Source organism: Balaenoptera physalus (genome assembly GCF_965194825.1).
Source record: "Balaenoptera physalus genome assembly, chromosome: 20".
NCBI classification, from domain to species: Eukaryota; Metazoa; Chordata; class Mammalia; order Artiodactyla; family Balaenopteridae; genus Balaenoptera; species Balaenoptera physalus.
Genome location: NC_138901.1, coordinates 25450270 through 25470687, shown reverse-complemented (window position 1 = coordinate 25470687; position 20418 = coordinate 25450270). Strand labels below are relative to the sequence as shown.

General features: G+C 41.4%; 2 long non-coding RNA genes across 2 annotated transcripts in view; one reads left to right on the top strand and one right to left on the bottom strand.

Moving 5' to 3' along the window:
- LOC309650459 overlaps positions 1 to 20418 on the bottom strand; it is a 369298-nt gene that overhangs the window by 346718 nt on the left and 2162 nt on the right. The gene's annotated exons all lie outside the window — the stretch shown is intronic.
- On the top strand, positions 1164 to 6530 carry LOC309650458. The gene is made up of 2 exons (XR_014257581.1): positions 1164 to 2708; positions 2995 to 6530. It is a non-coding gene; the product is annotated as an uncharacterized lncRNA (long non-coding RNA).

Sequence of the window (20418 nt, the reverse complement as noted above, 5' to 3'; positions counted from 1 at the left end):
AAGCGAGAGGCCGTGATGGTAGGGAGGCTAGAGGTGGGCGCGGGGATTTTGTTGCTCCTTAAGGTGGAGCGGGAACTCCGTTTACCCACCGAGCGGGAGAAGTGGTCCCCGACCGAGGCTGGGAAGTTGGGAGAGAAGCGCGGGAGCGGGACCGCAGCCCTTGGGTAGGGTGCGCTACGCGTTCGAAGAGCGCTGCGAGGACGGGCTCCGAGAACCCAGGGCGGGTGACCCGGCCGGGAGAAGGGAAGCGCGGGTGCCGCGGGGTAAAACGCCGGGTCCACGCGGTTCTCCGCAGAAAGGCCCCTTCTTTCACCTCGGACCACCAACAAGGTGGCGTCTGGCCGGCGTGGGGGTTCCGCGTACAAGGGACAGAAACTGCTCCACTCGCCCGGGGCTTCCGAGTCACCCAGACTCACTTCGAATCCCAGCTCTTCCACCTACTAGCTGATCACCCCACTTCTCCTCAGCTTCCCCGTCCTAAAAGTGGGGCTAATAACAGCACTCGTCTCTTGGGGCTGTTGCGACGAATAAATGGTACAACGTAAATAAAGCGTTTAGCCCCCAAGCCCTTGCCTAGTATCTATCACAAGCAGGGGCTGTGGTCATTACTGTCACCTTTTCGGCAATTCCCCGGCGGTCCAGTGGTTAGGACTCAGGGCTTCCGCTGCAGGGGGCACTGGGTTCGATCCCTGGTCCGGGAACTAAGATCCTGCAAGGTGCGGTCGTCCGCAAAAGACCACAGAGATGCTGGGACGGACTGGCGCCAAGCTGGGCGGAAGGCAAGACCCAGGAGGTGGGCGGGGGTTGGCGGTGACGTGGACGGGTCCGACCCAAGCTCTAGCGGCTTCCTCTACCCCGGGTTGGTTCCAAGGGCTGGACAATCGGCGGGGTGGCTGCCCGGCTCCACCACCTCGGAACGTGCTAGGCGGCGGGTTTCGGGATGACTTCGTGCGGGTGAGTGTCCCCGAAGCAGAGAAAAGTGGGAGGTCAGACTTGGCCAGCCGGACGCGCCGTCGGGGATCGGCCAGGTGCGGGGGCCGCGGAAGCCAGGGCCGAGGGAGGGGACAGCCGGTCTCTAAATTAAATCCAACCGGTCCCCTACGTAGGTGGGGCAGCGAGGAGACAGTACCTGGGGACGGTATTGAGAGCCCCTGCTCGTTATCTAGCGCTGCGCTCCAGGGAACACTGGTTTTCGAGGTGGAAAATTCGACGTGGAGGTTGCCTCTCGTGCTTGGAGTGCGTAGCGCGGTGGTGCCGAGCGTTGGGGGGCGGCCTGGAACCCGGACGCCCTGACCAGGGCTGGACATGTGGGTCCCTGGCGATGTGGGTCCCCGGCGAGGGGACCGCGGGCTCTGGGCAGTCGGGAAACCGAGGCTGCTCCTTCTTACGCAGCTTCAGAAAACAGCCCGGGGTTTTGGAGTCAGGGATTTCGAAAAGTAGGTTTTCAGGTTCAGGCGACAGCCTCGAGGCAGAGTGAGCGTCTGTTTTGGGGGCTCCGGGCGCTAAAGCCTCTAAGGAATAGCATAATAATCACCGGGGGAAAAGTAGACTTGGAGGGCTCATTTAGTTTTTATAAACCAGGAAGAAGGATCAGAAATACATTTTGTGCCTTTTTATCCCCAAAGTTTTCTTTTTATTTTTCAAAACTAGAACGATCATTTAACACTAACAAGGAAGGTGTCTCCCGACAATGCAAAAACGTGTTGGTCAGATGATGTTTTATGAGCGTTAAAATGAAGCACACGTTGTACAGAGGCTGCGGCGGAGCGAGGGGAAGGAGGCAGCCCTTGTGTCGCCGAAAGTCCCTGGCTAAGGCTTTCATTCCAGCACCTTCCTCACTCCCTCACCCCGCATTCCTTAATGAGTGATGAGGAGTCCTGGTGCCAGACTCCAAACTGGTGCCTATGAATTTAAAGCTGGCAAGTCCTCGGCAAACTTGACTTTCCTTTCACATATGGACAGCTGGAATCGTGAACAAAAGGTCTGGCTTTTAACTGAGGTTGTTGCTGTTTAATTTACATCTCTATGATCTTAAGGCGGCTGGCCTGTGTGGCCTTGGGGAACTCACGTTTCTTCCTCCGAAGAAACTATTTATTCTAAACTTTTCTTTGCCTTTTTAGTTTTCTTTTTTATTAAAAAGTATCTGGCTTTGAAATAGGTATTTCTGATTTTTGTCCCTCTGAGATAGGCTAGTTGACTCCAACACACCCTACCAACCCAGGAAATGACCACTACAGTAGCATGCAGTAAACTCAGTAAATGTTAGGTTTTTTTTTTTGCATATTAGTAAGTTTTATTTAAAACTAAAATGCCAGTGACTTAGGAAAAATGGAATTATTATTCCATTATACTGTTATTCATATTATTATTCAATCATTCATATTATGAATATCATTCATATATTATTCATATAATATGATTCATATTATTCATCTGGCAGGAATAATCTAGGTTTTCATGTTTTTTATTCTTTGGTAATACCGCAGGACCTTCATCGGCAAATGCAGCATGTGGCATATGAGTCAGGGAAAATGAAGCAGCGTTATGTTGAGCAGGGTGTCTCCAAAAACAGTTTTCAGACTGATGGGAAATACAGACAAGAGGGCTGTTAGTTGGTAAATTCATTTCATTTCATTCAGTGTGGAGCACTTACTACGTATAGGTTACGTATACGTTACGTATAGGTCCTGTTCTAGATTGTGCCACTAGTGCTCACAGAAGCACTCTTTTTTTTTTTTTTTATTTTTTTTTTTTATTTTTTTTTAAATTTATTTATTTATTTATTTTTGGCTGCGTTGGGTCTTCGTTGCGGTGCGTGGGCTTCTCATTGCGGTGGCCTCTCCCCTTTGCGGAGCACGGGCTCTAGGTGCGCGGGCTTCAGCAGTTGCGGCACACGGGCCCAGCCGCTCCATGGCATGTGGGATCTTCCCAGACCAGGGCTTGAACCCGTGTCCCCTGCATCGGCAGGCGGACTCTCAACCACTGCGCCACCAGGGAAGTCCCGAAGCACTCTTTGAAGGATTATGTCCATGCTATAGTTGTGGAAATGGAGAATGAAATGAAGTTTGCCCAAGGACTACAATGGAAGGAGCAGGTTGGAATCCAACTCCGTTTGAGGATAACGCCAATATTTTTTTGATTGTGTGGGACATTTTATTCATAATATTTCATTCCACAAAAGTTTGATAATCCTACCACGTGCGAGGCATCATACTAGGTACTGGGAATACAACTGACATGACCTCTTGGAGAAGTTATGACTCTAGCATATTTGACATCATCAGCTGATCATTTTTTAATACTCCCCTTCTCTATAGGACAGAATTATTTTCAGTAATAATATGTAATACCAATGACAGTTACTGTTGTCTTGCTTTCTTTTCATTTGAAGACAGTTTTTAAAAACTACAATTTTTTTAAAAATTATTTATTTATTTATTTATTTTTGGCTGTGTTGGGTCTTCGTTTCTGTGCGAGGGCTTTACTCCAGTTGCGGCAAGCGGGGGCCACTCCTCATCGCGGTGCGCGGGCCTCTCACTGTCTCGGCCTCTCCCGTTGCGGAGCACAGGCTCCAGACGCGCAGGCTCAGTAGTTGTGGCTCACGGGCTTAGTTGCTCCGCGGCGTGTGGGCTCTTCCCAGACCAGGGCTCGAACCCGTGTCCCCTGCATTGGCAGGCAGATTCTTAACCACTGCGCCACCAGGGAAGCCCTACAATTTTTAAAGATATGCAAACTGGGTAAATATTTTATGTATGAATTAATCCATAAGTGGTAAATTCACACTTACCAAACAAAATATACGTGGCAGTTTGCACTGTTTTAAATTTTAAACACTAATGAAAAACTCAAAGTGGTCACACTAATGGCCGAATTGAAGTAACTGATGCTTGGTTTCATCTTTAAAATCACTGTGCGATTAGTGTTTATTTCACATCTATTGCGTAGATGGAGGAATGAGTAGTACCCCCTAGGTGAGAGGCACAAACTGCTCCCTAAGCCAGCTTGAACAATTCTGAATGTTATATATTTACTCTGATTGCAAGTTTACTCTTGAAAGGAACCTATGTTGCTGAGCCAGGTAGTATGTTAAAATCTCACACCATGATTGTGGATATGTCTATTTCTCCTTTTAATTCTTTCAGGATTTTGCTTTATGTATTTTGAGGCTATGTTATTAGAATAAAGAATTGTTATCTCTTCCTGTGAACTGAATATTTTATAACTTGAGGTATTTATCTGTGGTTTTGGCTTTTTGTCTTAAAAGTCTACTTCATTTGATTTTAATATAGAGATATCAACTTTATCTTCATTACACTTGGTATATTTATCTTTCCTTTTACTCTCAGTGTTTCTATATCACTGTTTTAGATGTGTCTCTTGCAAACCGTGTATAATTGGGCTTCTTTTTTCCATCCAGCCTGATTACCTTATGTTTTAATTGGAGCATTTAATCAATTTACATTTATGTAATTATTGATACAATTGGTTTAAATCTAACATCTCAGTGAGTGCTTTCTATTTGTTTTACCTGATCTATGTTCTTCTCTGTTCTTGCACTATTTTGTATTATTTTTTTTATTATCCCATTTTCCTATGAATATTATTTCTTATTTGTACTATTTCTATAGTAGTTACTCTATAGATTAGAACATATTCTTGACCTATCAAAGTCTAAAATTACTTGGTATTTTTAATCTTCTTCCTAGACAATGCAAAGACCTTGGAACACTTTTAGTCTGTTCGCTGCCTTTCCTGATTTACATGTCATTACTTTACCCTTTTTTGGTTATATTGTGCTTTATGATTTTTTTTACTGTTTTGTTTAGGAACAAAACAGTATTATTTTATACAGTCAGTAGTCATCTAGACTTACCCACCTATTTGTCATTTTTATTTCTCTTCCTTCTTTCCTTATGATCTTCCTTCTGGAGTAATTTGCCTTTAATAGTTACTTTAGTGCAAGTGTACTGGTGACAGATTCCCTTAAATGTTGATTGTCTGAAAATGCCTTTATGCACCTTCATTTTTGAATAATTCTGATGGTATAGAAGATATTTCAGTGTCTCTGGCTTCCTGTATAATCTGCTGGAAAGTTAACTAGTAATCTCTTTTTTTTTTTTTTTTTTTTAATAGGGAGCATTTTCTTTTTTTAAATTTTATTTATTTATTTTATTTATGGCTGTGTTGGGTCTTCGTTTCTGTGCGGGGGCTTTCTCTAGTTGTGGCAAGCGGGGGCCACTCTTCATCGCGGTGCGTGGGCCTCTCACTATCGCGGCCTCTCTTGTTGCGGAGCACAGGCTCCAGATGCGCAGGCTCAGTAATTGTGGCTCATGGGCTCAGTTGCTCCGCGGCATGTGGGATCTTCCCAGACCAGGACTCGAACCCGTGTCCCCTGCATTGGCAGGCAGACTCCCAACCACTGCGCCACCAGGGAAGCCCAGTAATCTCTTTTAAAGGTAATCTTTTATCTTCTGGCTGTTCTCCTTGTATTTTATTTATTTATTTATTGAAAAGCACTTGTTAACATTTAATTAATCTCCCACCATGTGGGTTCAAGCTACCAGGACACATGCCCCACCCACACCCTTAATCTCGGCTCTTCTGCGGAAGAATTTGGCCTTCACTTGACAGGCTGCTTTGGGAGCTTTCCCTTCCCCAGAACTTTGTAGTAGCCTGATGGCACCACATCAGCTATAGGAGCCGCTCCAGTCTTGTTCTTGACAGCATTTACTCGTGTCTGCTCACTGACCGAGGTTCCACAATTTATCATGGTTGACAGCTGGGCAGAAGCTCTGGTTCTTCTTTAAGTGGTAATGCTTCATATCAACTTTCGCAAAGTATCATCGGTGACTGGGGAGAGAAGGCAACCATTTTCATTACCCTCACTCCAATTAAAAAGCTATGTTTGGGGCTTCCCTGGTGGCACAGTGGTTGAGAATCTGCCTGCCAATGCAGGGGACACGGGTTCGAGCCCTGGTCTGGGAAGATCCCACATGCCGCGGAGCAACTGGGCCCGTGAGCCACAACTACTGAGCCTGCACGTCTGGAGCCTGTGCTCAGCAACAAAAGAGGCTGCGATAGTGAGAGGCCCGCGGACCGCAATGAAGAGTGGCCCCCGCTTGCCACAACTAGAGAAAGCCCTTGCACAGAAATGAAGACCCTACACAGCCAAAATAAATTAAAAAAAAAAAAAAAAGCTATGTTTATCATCTTCACAGTCCATCTCCCCCCATTACAGTGTAAAAGTTGTTCACTTGTGCAGAAGAGTGACATAGCAGGTACTCCACTTGTTGAATAAAACAAATCTTTAAAAAGCCACCAGGGATTTCCCTGGTGGTCCAGTGGGTAAGACTCCGCGTTCCCAATGCAGGGGGCTCGGGTTTGATCCCGGGTCGGGGAACTAGATCCCACATGCATGCCACAACTAAGAAGTCCACAAGCCACAACTAAAGATCCCATGTGCCACGTCTAAGACCCGGTGCAGCCAAAATAAATAAACAAAATAAAATAAATAAAAAATAAAAATAAAATGTAAAAAAAAAAAGCCACCAAAGACTATCAGGTGGGAAAGACTAGCCTTTTCATGGAACCAGAATAAGTCACTGAGAAAGTCAGGCCAAGACTAGAATTTAGGTCACTTGACAGCTTCTACACACTCCTGTAACAGACGTCTCCTAAACATTCCCCTAATCTGTGGGCATAAGTGGATCTAACAGTTGTGTAAGTCAATCTGATACGTGTCACTAACCTGGTGACTGACTATGCCATGAGGGCCACAGCCAGTGAGTAAAGTCAGCAGTTACTCTTGGAGGACTAGCACATTAAGGCAATAGCTGATACCCAAGTGTGACTAGCCTCGATTCTCCTTGTATTTTAATTTTGACTACTGATGTAATGTTCTTTGGTGTGTGTTTATTTTTAAATTTTCTTCCTTGTGGCTTAAATAGAATTTCTTGAAATCTCCTTCATTAATTTGGAAAGTTTTCAATCATTTTTTTTCTTCAAGTATTACTCTGCCCCATTCTCTCTCCTCTAATACTCCAATACTCACTGTATCCTCTGTGTCCTTAATTCTTTTCAGTAATTTGAGATCTTTTGTTCCTCTGTCATTCATTTTGGCAGTTATCTTCTTATTTTATTTTATTTTTTTATTGAAGTATAGTTGATTGACAATGTTTCAGGTGTACAGCAAAGTGATTCAGTTATACATATACATATATATATCTATTCTTTTTCAGTTTCTTTTCCATAATAGGTTATTACAAGACACTGAATATATTTCCTTGTGCTATACAGTAGGTCCTTGTTATTAATCTGTTTTATATATAGCAGTGTATATCTGTTAATCTCAAATTCCTAATTTATTCCTCCCGCCCCTCCACCCGCCTTGGCAGTTATAGTCTGACTTATCTTCCAGTCTTGTCTAATTGTCTGTTAAATTAACTTTTCAATAGTGTTATTTTATTTTGTATTTCTAAAATTTCTGTCTGTTTCTTTTTGTATTCTCCAATTTTGTGTTAAAATTCTCAGTAATTAATTTATAGTTCTTTAATACTAAGTCTATTTACTTTACAATATATGTCTGATAACTCCAGTATCTGAAGCCCTGTGTTTTTATTGCCTTATTTTCCTCTTTTTAAAAATGCTATCTCCACATGTGCCAAGAAATGTCTTTACAAAATAGTTTGTGAAAATAATCTGAGACCTAGGATAACTTCTGCCAGAGATGATTTATGTTTAGTTCTGCTAGGCACTGGGTTCACTAGCAATGCGGGATTGCCTCAATCCAACTTCAAGAGATGACGGGAAGCCTTGTGGCCATGCCTGGGAATTCCTATCTGATTCTGGTTCACTCCTCCGAGGTGTAAGCCATTGGAGTTCCAATGCAAAGCAAAGGAGATTCATCAGGAACCCCCCTGCCCATCTCCATTCACGGTGGATCTTGGACTCTAACGTTTATTCCCTTAACCCCAAGGGGCTGAGATAAACACGCTCAACCTGTGAGCCGCCCACTTAGGAATCAGCAAACACATCCAGAGGAAAAAGTAGCCTCCATCCTTAGCCTCCGTTATCTCTTGAATCCAGTCCCAGTAATTCTTCACTGTCTTGGTAGCCATCTGATCCTTTCAGGCAGATTTGTTGTTGCTGTTGTTCAGCTTTTCTAGTTGTCATCAGTGAGAAAGTTGGTCTGAATTGCCCAGTCCATTGTTATTGGAGGCAGAAGTCTCTTTTGCCTCTAAGGCTCTTAGTCTAGCCAGTAGAGGAGGCAGGAGCTCCGTCAGAATGTTTTTCTGACTTTCTACCAATCACAGTAGAGGATGGGGTATAGCCAATTCTAATTTAGTCCAAGGAAAAAAAGATGATGTTATTTGTGTTCTTAATACAGTGAAGCAATTCATAGGTATTATATAATTACATAATAACTCATAGTTATTATGTAAATAATTTGACTAAGTTTCTGTTACTTGCAACCAAAAATTCCTGACTAAAATATTTAAAAGTAGTGTGTATATATCACCTTTGCCCACAATTTCACCAAACCTTTTTGGTTATTTATTTATTTTTTAAATTAATTAATTAATATATTTATTTATTTGGCTACGTTGGGTCTTCGTTGCTGCGCGTGGGCTTTCTCTAGTTACAGCGAGCGGGGGCTACTCTTCGTTGTGGTGCGTGGGCTTCTCATTGCGGTGGCTTCTCTTGTTGCGGAGCACGGGCTCTAGGCTCACGGGCTTCAGTAGTCGTGGCACGTGGGCTCAGTAGTTGTGGCTCACGGGCTCTAGAGCGCAGGCTCAATAGTTGTGGCGCTCCGGCTTAGTTGCTCTGCAGCATGTGGGATCTTCCTTGACCAGGGCTCGAACCAGTGTCCCCTGCATTGGCAGGCGGATTCTTAACCACTGTGCCACCAGGGAAGTTCCACCCTTTTTGGTTATTAACTTAATAGGCATAAAATGCTACTTCAGTGTTATTTTCAATATCAATCTTTTTAACTTACAGGTGAGAACAAATATTCTCCTGTGTGTTCACCTACTAAATGTACTTATTCTTTGGCCAGTCATTTCTTCATATTCTGTGCCCATTTGTTACTTGGTGTCTTGGTGGTTTTCTCATAGGTGAATTAAGATTAAACCTTTGCTCTCTTATTTGTTAGGAACCATTTCAGTAGTCCAATACTACCATATTGATTTCAGGTGTTTTTTCACTGCGCAGACATTTTTAAAAGTTCTGATGCATCTTTAAATATTTAAATCTTTCTCTTTGTAGATGTTTCTATGCTGTCAAAGTGTCATGGTTCACAAGGGATTCTTGTAATAAAGCACACAGAATCATGAGACTACTTTTTTAGGCAAAAGGAAAATCTTGACTAATCGGTTTCCACTGTCTGCAGAGACAGCTTAACATCAGACTCTACTTGCTAGGGTACAAGAGTGCTTTGGGGCAATGAGGATCACCACCTTTGACTCAGGACTCAGGCTGCCTCTCTAGTTTCTGCCTGGCCCCAAAGCTCTCTGTACTTGGACTAGGAGAACCACTTGGCAGGGTTAACAGCTTCACCTGGCTTGAAGTGACAAGTTGCCATCAGCTGATACACATGACAAGCTCATTTCCTTATTTCTCACTGACTTTATAAATTGGATTTTGGCCCTTTTTCGAATGTTTCTCAAATATGGTCCAACCAGAATAGCAGACCCATACAATTATAACTTTAATATCCCCACGTAAGCACATAAACAGTGTGACTTTAACAGTGTAGAACATTTGTAGTCGTCTGTTAAAAATTAGGCTGTTGAACATTTTGTTAGGACTCTCCTACCGAACAATTCCTATTAATGACTGCATCACAAAATGCTGTCCCTAGCTGGAGCCAGCTTTGGTAAATCAAAACTCCAAGCTGAGACGGGTCTGATCAGATGGTTGAACTTAACCAAGAGGAAGTAAAGGCCTTTTTTCTACAGGCATGTCTATAACTTGAATAGTTTAAATATGTCTATCTTGTTCTGAATGCCATTTTAGAAAATTCAGGTGTTACAGAAATATATAACAAAATAGTGAAAATTCCACATAAAATTCCACTCAAGTATTTCTGGACTTTGTTTGTTTTTAATATTTATTTGGCTGCGTCGGGTCTTAGCTGCGGCACACGATATCTTTTGTTGTGGCACGTGGGCTTCTCTCTAGTTGTGGTGCTTGGGCTCTAGAGTGCTCGGGCTCAGTAGATGCGGCACGGCGAGCTCTCTAGTTGCTGCGCAGAGGCTTAGTCGCGGTGTGTGGGCTTAGTTGCCCCTTGGCATCTTAGTTCCCCGACCAGGAATCAAACCTGCGTCCCCTGCATTGGAAGGCGGATTCTTAACCACTGGACCACCAGGGAAGTCCCATGTATTTCTGGACTTTGGTTTATTCCATTTACCTATTTGCTTATTCTTGAATCAATAACATGCTTTTAGTTACCTCTAGCTTTACAATAATTTTATTCTCTAGTAGTATGGCTCTCCTTATGTATAATATTTTCCTTGCTATTCTCATGTGTTACTTGCAGTTAGAGTCATTTTGACAAATGAAAAAAAAATTTTGTTGTGGGTTCATTTATGTAGTTATTGTATTGAATTTATACATTAATATAGGGTGAAGTTCCATTTTCACAATGTGGAATTATTCTAGTCAAGAATAAGAAATTTATCTCTATTTATTTGTACTTCCCTAATATACTGGTTTTTCTTAATTCTTTTATTTATTTATTTATTTTTGGCTGCGTTGGGTCTTCGTTGCTGTGCACGGGCTTTCTCTAGTTGCACAGAGTAGGAGTCACTCTTCATTGCAGTGCCCGGGCTTGTCATTGCAGTGACTTCTATTGTTGCAGAGCATGGGCTCTAGGCGTGGGCTTCAGTAGTTGCAGCATGCGGGCTCGGTAGTTGCAGCGTGTGGGCTCAGTACTTGTGGCTCATAGGCTTAGTTGCTCCCCGGAGTGTGGGATCTTCCTGGACCAGGGATCGAACCCGTGTCCCCTGCATTGGCAGGCGGATTCTTAACCACTGCACCACCAGGGAAATCTCTTTCATTACGTTTTGACTCATGGTTGTTGGCTTATAGAAAACTGGGTAATGTAGTGTTTAAAAGTGTGGTCTGGGGCTTCCCTGGTGGCGCAGTGGTTGAGAGTCTGCCTGCCAATGCAGGGCACACGGGTTCGAGCCCTGGTCTGGGAAGATCCCACATGCCACGGAGCAGCTAGTCCCGTGAGCCACAATTACTGAGCCTGCGCGTCTGGAGCCTGTGCTCCGCAACAAGAGAGGCCGCGATAGTGAGAGGCCCGCGCACCACGATGAAGAGTGGCCCCCGCTTGCCACAACTAGAGAAAGCCCTCGCACAGAGACGAAGACCCAACACAGCCAAAAATAAATAAATAAATAAACAATGCGTTTAAAAAAAATACATTAAAAAAAAAAAAAAAACTAAAGTTTAAAAAAAAAAAAAAAAAAAGTGTGGTCTGGTTTTGAATCCTGTATCTAACACCAACCAACTGTGCAAGTTGCTTTTGCCCTCAGCTAATTCATCTGTTAATTGGGTGGAGTAATGGAACGTCTTTATTATGTTGTTGTGAGTATTAAATGAGATGATACACACAAAGCTCTTGGCAAAGGGGTAAAACAGTGCGTGGTCATTAGATTATAACATAATTATTATTATTTTTAAAATATTTATTTTGTAACTAGCTACCCTACTAAAATCTCAGTTTCTAATAGTTTCCCATTTAAAACATTTTAGTTTTTCCAAATATGCAATTATTACGTCTTGTAAATAAGTATATTTTTAATTACCCTTTTAGTTATATATCTTTTTTAGTCCATAAGCTAATTTTATTGCATTTATTAATACTTTCATGATAATATTAAATAATAGCAGTGGGCATTCTTATCTTGTTCCTGGATATAATGGAGTTTTGCATAATGCTGGCTTTGGCTTGAAAGGTAAATCTTTTGCCATGTTAAGAAAGCATCCACCTATTCTTATTTTACCTGAGGAATTTTTACTTAATTGTTTATAAATCCCAAAGTTTTATTTTTAAAATTGTCAAAGAAAGCTTGAAACAATGTTACTGAATACACTCATACACCCTGCACCTAGATCCACCTAGATTAATATTTTACCGCATTTGCTTTATCTATCTCTCACCCCTTCTTTTAACTGGCTGAACCATTGAAAAGAAGTTTCAGATATCTTAACACTTCACCCTTAAATACTTGAGCATACTTCTAAGAATAACAGCATTCTCCTATATAATCACAATATAATGATCTCACCTAAAAAAAATGAACAATTCCCTAACATGATCTAACATTCAGCCCATGCTCAAATATTCACAATTGTCCCCTAAATGGCTTTTAAAATTTATTTTATTGAAGTATAGTTGATTTACAATGATGTGTTAATTTCTATTGTATAGCAAAATGATTCAGTTATGCACACATGTACATTCTTTTCCGTATTCTTTCCCATTATGGTTTATCACAGGATATTGAATGTAGTTCCCTGTGCTATACAGTAGGACCTTGTTGCTTATCCATTCTATATATAATAGTTTGCATCTTCTAATCCCAAACTCCCAATCCTTCCCTCCCCCCTTGGCAACCACAAGTCTGTTCTCTATGTCTGTGAGTGTTTTTTTCTTTTGGCTGCTCTGCACAGCCTTGTGGGATCTCAGTTCCATGACTAGGGATTGAACTGAGGCCATGGCAGTGAAAGCACGGAATCCTAACCACTAGGCCACCAGGGAACTCCCCTGTGAGTCTGCTTCTGTTTTGTAGATAAGTTCATTTGTGTCATATTTTAGATTCTACATATAAGTGATTATCATATGATATTTTTCTCTGTCTGACTTACTTCACTTAGTGTGATAACCTCTAGGTCCAATCAACATGCTGCAAATGGCATTATTTCATTCTTTTTTATGGCCAAGTAGTATTCCACTGTGTGTGTGTGTGTGTGTGTGTGTGTGTGTGTGTGTGTGTGTGTGTTGTATACATATATACCACATCTTCTTTTATCCATTCATCTATCCATAGACATTTAAGTTGCATCCATGTCTTGGCTATTTGTAAATAGCGCTATTGTAAATAGTGCTGCAGTGAACATTGGGGTGCATGTATCTTCTCGAATTATGGTTTTCTCCGGATATTTGCCCAGGAGTGGGATTGCAGGATCATATGGCAACTCTATTTTTAGTTTGAGGAACCTCCATACTGTTTTCTGTAGCGGCTGCACCAATTTACATCTCAACCAACAGTGTAGGAGGGTTCCGTTTTCTTCACACCCTCTGCAGCATTTGTTATTTGTAGACTTTTTAATGATGGCCATTCTGACTAATGTGAGATGGTACCTCATTGTAGTTTTGATTTGCATTTCTCTAATAATTAGTGCTAAATGTCTTTCATAACTGTTTTTTGGAACAATGATCCAGTCAAAGTTCACACATTGCATTTTGTTGTTTGATCTTTTTAGTCTCCTTAAACTATCAAAAGCTATCCTATCCCTCCACTTTTTTCTTTTTTCTCTTTTCATAGTATTGTCTTTTTGAAGAGTCCAGGCCAATTGTCTTACAGAACGTTCCACATCCTGATGTGTCTGATAGTTGTTGATGGTGTTATTCCGTTTGCTTCTTTATCTGCTGTTATTTCCTATAAACTGGTAGTGAGGTCTCTGAGTCTTGACTACATTTTGATTCAACATTTTTGGCATTAATACTCCATAAGTGATTTGTGTGCTTCATATCACATCATATCAGGGGGACATTTTGTTAGGCTGTCTCACTATTAGTGATGCTCATTTGGATCACGTGGTTAAGATAGTGACTACCTGATCATTCCATTGTAAAGGTGAGTTTTTTTTCTCTTTGTAAATAGTAAGCAATGTGGACGTTGGCACCATTCAATATCCTGTTCCCCAACAGCCTTCCACCCAATGGTTTTAACATTCATTGATGGTCCTGGCCAGAATCATTTATTACATTGGTGGTAGCAAAATGGTGATTTATTTCTCTCATTCTATCATTTCTCCTACATACATTAATTTTCATTTTTTTGTAAAGAGGGGCTTTTTTTCTTCAATGGGTAAAAGATTAAGATTTCAATTACAGAAAAATTGATAAAATATATTTGCATGCAAAAATATAAGCAAAGAAAAAGGGAAAAGTTCTGGAGATCCATTGTACAACAATGTGAACAATATACTTGACGTTACTGAACTGTACACTTAGAAATGGTTAAGGTGGTAAACTTTATGTTTATTCCCACAATTAAACATTTTTTTAAAAAGAAAAAAGACAAGTGACAAATTGGGAAAGACAACCTTAGCTATTTACACCACAGACAAAAGGTGAATATCTCTATACATCAAGAGCTTCTAAAATTAGGGAAGAAAAAGCCTGTGGAAGAATGGGCTAGAGCAAGGCTTCTCCAATTGTGGGCCGTAGACTCCTGAGGGTCCCAGTGACCCCTCAGGGAGTTTGCAAGGTGAAAACAATTGCATGATAATAGTAAGATGCTATTTGCTTTTTTCACTGTGCTGGCGTTTGCACTGATGATGCAAAAGCAATGATGGGCAAAACTGCTGCTGGTACCTTAGCTTGAACTGGTGGGAGTTGTACTTTCCCACCACACTCAGGGAAAAAAGCCAGATTACTTCAGAATATCCTTGATGAAACAGTAAAATTGATTGTTTTTTTTAAAAAAAAAGTCAATTTTAATTAAGTAGATCTTTTGATGAGAGGTACACGTAAAACATTCCTGCCAGAGACTGAAATGCAGTGATTGTTGTTTCAAGAAAAAGTGCTTGTGCAATTTGAGTAGCGAGCTGAAGTAGCTGCTTTTCTTTTTTTTTTTTTCTTTTTTTTTTAAACTTATTTATTTTTGGCTGTGTTGGGTCTTCCTTGCTGCAGGCGGGCTTTCTTTAGTTGTGGCGAGCGGGGGGCTACTCTTCATGGTGGTGTGTGAGCTTCTCATTGCGGTGGCTTCTCTTGTTACGGAGCACAGGCTCTAGGCGCGTGGGCTTCAGTAGTTGTGGCTCGTGGGCTCTAGACCGCAGGCTCAGTAGTTGTGACACACAGACTTGGCTGCTCCATGGCACGTGGGATCTTCCTGGACCAGGGCTCCAACCCGCGTCCCCCGCACTGGCAGGTGGATTCTTAACCACTGCACCACCAGGGAAGACCCTGAAGTAGCTGCTTTTTAATGGAAATCTTTTTTTTTCTTTTTTTGTTTTGTTTTTCTTTTTATAAATTTATTTATTTATTTATTTTTGGCTGCGTTGGGTCTTGTTGCTGCACGCGGCCTTTCTCTAGTTGCAGCGAGCGGGGACTACTCTTTGTTGCAGTGCGCGGGCTTCTTATTGCCGTGGCTTCTCTTGCTGCGGAGCACGGGCTGTAGAGCGCGGGCTTCAGTAGTTGTGGCTCGCGGGCTCTAGAGCGCAGGCTCAGTAGATGTGGTGCACGGGCTTAGCTGCTCCGCGGCATGTGGGATCTTCCCGGACCAGGGCTCGAACCCATGTGCCCCGCACTGGCAGGCGGATTCCTAACCACTGCGCCACCAGGGCAGCCCCTGAAGTAGCTGCTTTTTAAAGGAAATCTTTTTTGCTTGAAAGAATAAGAATGAATAAGAATAAGCTGGTTATTCAGACTTCTGTATTGGGTAGATGTCTTCTCAAAAAAATGGACCAAGTGATCTGCCAGTTGCCAGTATTTGTTGCCAATCATAAAGTTCAAGCTTTCCAAAAAATTAGAACTTTGTAAAACTTATTTCCACCGCAATGAGTTTGACAGTCTTAATATTTAGAGACTTTTCTGATGAGATTGGTGTTGATATTAATGAATGTGAATTCTCGATATTGCATTAAAAATGCATCAGCAAGGCTTCCCTGGTGGCTCAGTGGTTAAGAATCTGCCTGCCAATGCAGGGGACACGGGTTCGAGCCCTGGTCCAGGAAGATCTCACATGCCACGGAGCAACTAAGCCCGTGCGCCACAACTACTGAGCTCACGTGCTGCAACTACTGAAGCCCTCACGCCTAGAGCCCGTGCTCTGCAACAAGAGAAGCCACAACAATGAGAAGCCCGAGCACTACAAGGAAAAGTAGCCCCCACTCGTCGAGAAAGCCAGTGCGCAGCAACAAAGACCCAACACAGCGAATAAATACATAATTAAATACACAAATAAATAATTTGGGGGATCAGCATAACTCAGTTAACCAATATTTTCCATATGACTAATGTATAGTTTAATAAAATCATGAGTAGGTAAAAGATCCATTCAAAGTCCAAGTCATACCAGTGGATTTTAATCTAACAGTGTACAAAAAATTCATTGATATGGTTTCAGATTCCACACTGCTGCTAACCTTTTAAGAAACTACCACTTCTTGATTTTTGGTGTGGTATCAAAGATGAATATCCACAATTATCTGAAAACGCAATTAAAATGTTTCTCCCTTTTCCAGTTATACATCTGTGTGGGGCCGTATTTTCTTCATATACTTCAACCAAACAACATATCATAACAGATTGAATGCAGAAACAATATGATTCATTTTATCTATTAAGCTAAACATTAGATAGGCAAAAATGTAAAACGATGACACTTTTCTCACTACTTTTTGTTTGGAAAAATGTAGTTTTTTTCCATAAAATATGTTATTTGTGTTAACATGTAATGGGTTTATTTTTCTACTTCTAAATTAATAAATACTTCTAAAAACTCCTCAAATTTAATTTCCGAAATGGTAAACATTGACAAATATAACCCACAAAAACAAAAGCTCTTTGGAGGTCCTCCATAATTTTTAAGATTATAAAGAGGTCCTGAGACCAAAACTACTCAGAACCAGTGATTTGGGCAATCATCAAATGGCTGCTAATACCCCCTGAAAGAGAGACGATGAGCTATTCTGTGCCTCGCCTCCTGGATGGAGGGGCACACACCATCACCTATGAAGTAGTCTTCTCAGAAACCAAACCTGAATTTGATTGAGCCTCTTGATCTAACTACAAATTTATAGAAAATACAGGGGACAAAGGAACATGACCCAGGGGGCTGAAATCAGCACAGTCCAGATGTGGAAAATCCAAATCATGTAGGATAAACAACATGGTTCCTTCAACAAATAAGTTGCAAGAAAAAAATAAAGAGAGATATAGGGGAATCTGTATATTAAAAGGAACTGATGAGGCATATCAACCAGTGTATGGACCTTATTTGGATTCTGCTTTGATCCTTAAAAAAAAAAAAAAAAAAGACAAAAGGGAAATTTAAACTCTGTGGACATTTGATGGTATTAGAGAATGATTGTTAGATTTTTAGCTGATAATGGTATTGTGTGTCTGTGTAAGAACCCTTAAGCAAAGAAGGAGAACTTCTATGAGTATTGCAGAATAAGAAATATTTTTTATAGGAATTAACACAATTGTGGGACAGGCTGGGGAAAAAAGTGCCAAAAAAAAAAAAGAATTAGAGAAAAGTCACCAGCCACCTTGTCACAGGTGAATGAGCTGGAACTTGCCAGAATTCAGAAGCAGGGCTTCCCTGGTGGTGCAGTGGTTTAGAATCCACCTGCCAGTGCAGGGGACATGGGTTTGAGCCCTGGTCTGGGAAGATCCCACATGCCGTGGAGAAACTTAAGCTCGTGCGCCACAACTACTGAGCCTGTGCTCTAGAGCCCGCGAGCCACAACTACTGAGGCCCGCACACCTAGAGCCCATGCTCCGCAGCAAGAGAAGCCACCACAATGAGAAGCCCGCGCACCACAACGAAGAGTAGACCCCGTTCGCCGCAACTAGAGAAAGCCCGTGCGCAGCCACAAAGACCCAATGCAGCCAAAAACTTAAAAAATAAATATAAATAAATAAATTTAAAAAAAGAAAAAAAAAAGAATTCAGAAGCATCTGTTTTTCTGGAGTACAGCCACAAAGAGAGTTGCTGGAGAAGTATATGAAAGCTTGTTCCTCATGGTTACCACTACTGTGAATTCTCAGAGAAAGTTCTGATAGTGAACCTGGGGTAGCTGGTCATCAGGGCCAGTAGTTGGGAAGGAGTGCTGGACCCAGAGTCGAGGGAGAGAGGATCAAGTGTATGGAACTTGCCAGTACCTGCAGTGCCTCTAAATCTCATGCAAATTTCTCTTGTGGCCATCACTAACCTGGCGTTACACAGGGAAGGGAATTCAAGGAAACGTGGTTCCAGCTCGGTTCATTTGAGTACAAAACTATCACATTACCCTTCAGAGGTAGAATATTTACTGATGAGATGATATGAGGTCAAGATTTTCTTCAAAATGATTTGAGAAGTGAGGAAAATAGGTAAAGAAATAGATACATCCGTTTTGTACAGGAGTAGAAGTTGGGTAATGAGTACAGTAAAATTCATTTTATTTTTCTCTTTATTTTTTTGTATGTACTTGGATTTTTTTCTATAACTAAAAAGGTTTTTTTTTTAAGTACCCCACTCACCCCTTGCATTTTTTCCCTTGGGTATCATTAGCTTCATGGGTTTTTATTTTATTCAATGTGTTATAGTTAATTATAGCCATTGTTCTTGTTGATGTATCAGTCGTCCCAAATATGGCTGGTAGAAGACCCTAAACTGCCTCCTTTTTCTTTGGACATAACTGTGGTCTTCTTAGATAGCTTCCTTCCTTTCTGACACTACAGGATATTCCAGACTCGCTTTGAATTTTCCTTGCCCCAAAGCCAGAATCAGCCATTTCTCCAAGGGGCTCTGATTTCCTTTAGAAGGGAATACTGTATGTAAACCAAGATCCAGATGTTAGGTGTGCTCATGATTATTACTGTGGTGTCATTTCTTCTAGGTCCTTTCTTTTTAAAAAATTTTTATTATAGTTGATTTACAATGTTGTGTTAATTTCTGCTGTACAGCAAAGTGACTCAGTTGTACATATATATATTCTTTTTCATATTTTTTCATTATGGTTTATCACAGGATATTGAATATAGTTCCCTGTGCTATGCAGTAGGACTGTGTTGTTTATCCATTCTCTATATAATAGTTTGCATCTGCTAATCCCAAACTCCCAGTCCTTCACTCCCCCACTCCCACTTCTCCCTTGGCAACCACAAGTCTGTTCTCTGTGTCTGTGAGTCTGTTTCAATTTTGTAGATATGTTCATTTGTGTCATATTTTAGATTCCACATATAAGTGATATCATATGGTATTCGTCTTTCTCTTTCTGACTTACTTTGCTCAGTAATCTCCAGGTCCATCCATGTTGCTGCAAATGGTATTATTATTTTATTTTTTATGGCTGAGTAATATTCCATTGTGAGTGTGCGTGTGTGTGTGTGTGTATATATATATATATATATATATATATATATATATATATATATATATACACACACACCACATCTTCTTTATCCATTCATCTCACAATGGACATTTAGGCTGTTTCTGGGGGGTCTGGCTATTGTAAATAGTGCTGCTATGGACATAGGGGTGCATGTATCTTTTCGAATTATAGTTTTGTCTGGGTATATGCCCAGGAGTGGGATTGCTGGATCATATGGTAGCTCTGTTTTTAGTTTCTCCATAGTGGCTGCACCAATTTACATTCCCAGCAACAGTGTAGGAGAGTTCCCTTTCTCCACACCCTCTCCAACATTTATTATTTGTAGACTTTTTAATGATGGCCATTCTGACTGGTGTGAGGTGGTACCTCATTGTAGTTTTGATTTGCATTTCTCTAATAATTAACGATGATGAGCACCTTTTCATATGCCTCTTGGCCATCTGTATGCCTTCTCTGGAGAAATGTCTATTTAGGTCTTCTGCCCATTTTTGATTGAGTTGTTTGTTTTTTTGTTATTGAATTGTATGTTTGTATGTTTTGGAAATTAAGCCGTTGTCAGTCACATCATTTGCAAATATTTTCTCCCAGTCAGTAGGTTGTCTTTTTGTTTTGTTTATGGTTTCCTTTGTTGTGCAAACGCTTGTAAGTTTGATTAGGTTCCATTTGTTTATTTTTGCTTTTCTATTGCCTTGGGAGACTGTTTTAGGTCCTTTCTTAAATGAGGGATGTTTAACAAATTAAGAATGGATGTTGGATTTTATTAAATGCTTTTTAAATCATCTGTGAAGGGCTTCCCTGGTGGCACAGTGGTTAAGAATCTGCCTGCCGGTGCAGGGGACACAGGTTCTGTCCCTGGTCCGGGAAGATTCCACATGCCTCGGAGCAACTAAGCCTGTGCGCTACAACTACTGAGCCTGCGCTCTAAAGCCCGCAAGCCACAACTACTGAAGCCTGCGTGCCTAGAGCCCGTGCTCTGCAACAAGAGAAGCCACCGCAGTGAGAAGCCCGCGTGCAGCAACGAAGACCCAACGCAACCAAAAATAAATAAATAAATATATTAAAAAAAAATCATCT